The following is a 4,139-nucleotide window of genomic DNA, read 5'->3' as shown; positions in this document are numbered from 1 at the left end:
ACACACACACACACACACACACACACACACACACACACACACACACACACAAAGTCAGAACCATTACTAATCTGTAAATAGATCTGTATTGCTGTGATCTCTCTGCCGAACAAGATCCTCCTCTCTTTGCCTCGCTTTCTCTTCTTCTTCCCCGTCTCCCTCGTCTGTCTCAGACTCTGTAACTCTGTTGTTTGCAAGTCTGGATGAATGAGCAACAATCTCAGCGTCTCCCTTTCTCTCTGCTGACTCTTGTCTTTCAGTTTCTCTGACTCACTGTCGCTCAGATTTATTTTTCAGCTTGTTGTTCTGCCCTCGTCTTATTCTCTCTCCCTCTCGCTTATGCATTTCTTTATCTCAGCTCAATTCTTTTTGTCAGCCGTGGCTGTCAAATGAATCATCACGATCTCCAGATATATCTGAGATATTTCTAAAAAAGTGCACAGGAGTAATTACTCCATTAAACATCTGTTTATCTTTATTTCTGCATTCAGCCTAAATAATAACTGGACTGGCTTATCTTTGCTTTCTTATTATCTTATTTCTTATTGTTAATAGAAATTATTGGTTTTTTTTAGACTTATTTGGACAAGAAAACATTTGATCCTCTTTGAAACAGTGCCTGTAGATTAAGGTGGGAGGTGGTAATTATCTTTAAACAAAAATATCAATAGATGAAAAGCAAGTACACTCTCAAACTCAGATGGTACTGCCTCCTTAAGGAAAAACGAATTGTTGTAAGCGTTTGGCATAATTGTCTACCAGCCTCTGATATCGGCTCACAGATATTTTTCATTATTTTTTCCCATTCCAAAGTTCACAGTCATCAGTGGTGTTTAAAGGTTTTCTTGCATGCACTTTTTAAAGATGTCTGTTTAGTTATTTCACTTAACTGCACCAATCTATTGTCATAATAACACCCCATCACAGATTTCTTGACTTTAATCTCAGGAATGCTTTTTTTCCTTAAAATTTATTAGAATATTTCTTATAATATCACCCTTCTTCCTCAGCTCTGTAATTATTGTAATTTTTTTTAACTAAATATGTCTTTAATTCTGTGTTTTAACTCCACAGCCTTCTCTTTCTTCTTTCTGCTTTGTATTTAGTGTCATCATTCTGTTGAACACTCCACTTCCATTTCAGATTCAACTTTTGGACAGATGGCCACACATTACCTTCAAATACTCTTTGATATGATGCAGAATAGAATATTTATAGTTGAATCAAGGACCGCAAGCTGCTGGGTCTCCAAGGCAGTAAAGTAGCTCCAAACATTTCCACCACCAAGCTTTACACCTGGTATGAGGTTTGGATATTCCCCTCACAATAAAAGCTAGTATTCACAAAAATGAGTGGAAAATTGGGAATTTTGCTACGGATGCCCAATCCTGTTATGTTGGGCTGTGCAGCAAAGTGTAAGTAGTTCTAATTGTACATTTATCCCTTGATTAATGCTACAAATTGATCTTGAGATGTTACTGGTATGTCAGATTTTCTTGTTAATATCATGTGATCAGCTGTCAAACAGTTTTTTGAAAAATTGTCTGAAATTCCTTATACAAAGTTCCTGACACAGCATATAGGGCCGTGTCACTTACGGAATGACATGGCCATTGTTAGGAGGTACTACTTGGTTTGGGATAGGTAAATGTCAAGGTCTAGAGTCAAAATACACCCTTTAAAAAGGTTAAATAGTGTTAAAAAGTTCAGTTTTCTAGATTTCCAGGGAGTTTCTCTCCAACTACAAATGAGGACACACCAGGTGACTGAGGTCACCCTGCAAAGATGATATTTCCTGATGTTTTTTACGGTATTATGGTTGTACTTTTTCATACTGCCACTGATGGGGCATCAAACCAGTTTGTCAACCAGTACCTAAAATGGCCTTAAGTTGCCCAATTGTTTTAATATTTCACAAATATCATCAAACAGTGCAACACATCTTTTTGCAGGATGGTTCCTCAATAGTTGAGTTTGCCTAATTGGTAACAGTAAAACATTTGCATTGTGGCAGTAGTATAGTGTCTGGCTATACTATACAAGTCTGGCTTTCAAGGAGACAGACTTTCTTGTAATTTTTTTTCAAGTGATCTTGAGCAGTTGTTTTCCAGGCTTTCTGAATGCCTTTCAAAGTTTTTCTACATTGTGTTTTCATTCATTTTCAGTACCTGACAAGCAGAGTGTTGCAAAAACACAGAATTTGTTCCAATTTCTTTTTTTGAATCTATGAAAAATGCCAAAGTTAACACAGTTTGACAAGCATGAAATAGTATTTTGCCCCAAGAAGGTGATTCCTAAAGAGCTATTAGCTGAAAACCTGGCATATCTTAGCATGGACTGGATAAGTGGCAGACAAAGGAAGAAATGGCAGACCTAAACCCTCACCCAAAACCCAATTCAAAGCAGCAAAGTCAGAAATAAATAAGAAATAGGAAAATGACCTGACTTAGGACCTGAGAGACACATCTGGCATTTCAGCTGATCCATCTTCTGTTTACTGAAGCCTCATCAGGAATGGTCTGAGTGGAAGGGTGGCTGTCATGAAGCCATTCTTAAGGAATGGAAACAATAAGAAAAAGCTGAGATATGCTACATCAGGCTGAAATATGCCAAAAGAACTGAACTAAAAGTGAGCACAGTCATATGTAGCGATGAATCCAAATTTGAAATTGTCGTCGTTATGTATGGAGAAGGTCAGGAGAGAGGTAGAGCAGTGAGTGTCGGCAGCCAATACAGTGGAGACTCACGGTCTGGTGCTGCATTTGAGCCAGTGTTGTTGTCAAAATTGAATAATTACAAATGCATAAAAGTAACACCAGATCTGAAGTAGTATTGGTTCATCTTTACAGAGAACAGAACAAAACACAGCCAACATCCAAAGAATAGCTTTGAATGTCCTTCAAGAAGCCTGGAGAACTATTCCTGAAGACTACTCACAAAAATTACAAGAAACCTTGCCTAAGGCTGTGCTGAAGAATGAAGTTGTTCATACCGAATATTCACTTTCAAGTTCGTCAGAGTTGTACAAACTCTGTTTTTGCCTAATCGACTGTATTTCCAGATATATTTGCAGATTTTTCATTAAACCAAGGCAACTATTTCACATTTTTCTAACAAAATATAAAGAAATGAGTGATTGTTCAAGAGTTTTGCACAAAATCTGAAAGTTCAAACTTTTTATGCGGTTAGCCATTGAACCAAACTTCTTGGTCAAATTTTCTCAATAAACTCGAGAAGGCAGAGGTTGTTCCTTTCCTGTCAGTGTGAAATTACTACCAGCCCAATTTTGGCTCCAAAACAGTAGCTTTTCATCAAGGAGTCCATGACGCGTCTCTCATGTTGCCAACAACTCCGAAAATGAAAAGCTTGTTTTGCACTGATTGGAGTGTCCTCCCTCGTAAGTCAGGCAATCAAAGGCATTGTTATTGTTATTTGGCCATGTTGCCACACTTGATGAAAGAACTGGACAAAAGTATCTGCATTCAAAATCAGCTCTGAGCTCAGTATCGTTGGCTTTCTCTTTCTTTGTGCAACTTTCATTATTAAAGTCAGTCAGGAGAGTTCATGGCAGGAGAGTTGGGGATCTTTTCTGGGGGTGTTTCTCCAACTTACATGTTGATGAGTAAAAGTAACTAGTGACAAGAAATGTTGAGTTTCTTGTTCAAGGGCATGGCAGATAATTGAGAAAATCCCCATGGTCTGAGATTGAAATGTTGATTTTCCAATAATGACTATTACTATTGGCAACCTTCACCTCGCCTTTTCTTTCTGTATCACTCTGCAATCCCATTATCTATTCTGGCAAAGAAATGAAACAGAAAATGGAGCAAAACCACACATCACCTGTCTGGGTCTGCACCTTTCTAAAAGTTATTTGAGGACACCCAGAATCTCCCCATCCCCCCCCAAAAAACATTTACTATAAAGACTACTGCAGGTATTTTTCTGTTATGATGATAATGATGTCATTAAAAACCATCTGTACTACTTTGTGTGTGTCCATAAGACCATGGATTGCATTTTCAAGCAAAAACATCACAGTTTAAGATTAAAACCTGGTTTTGAACGCTGAGATTAAGGGTACGCACTCTGCCAAGGCCTTGATTATTTTTATTCTACTATTGTTAAACTTTAACAAT

The sequence above is a fragment of the Pundamilia nyererei genome, unplaced genomic scaffold (assembly GCF_000239375.1).
Source record: "Pundamilia nyererei isolate P.nyererei 1_Seehausen unplaced genomic scaffold, PunNye1.0 scaffold00440, whole genome shotgun sequence".
NCBI lineage: Eukaryota > Metazoa > Chordata > Actinopteri > Cichliformes > Cichlidae > Pundamilia > Pundamilia nyererei.
This window is presented reverse-complemented; position numbering follows the sequence as displayed.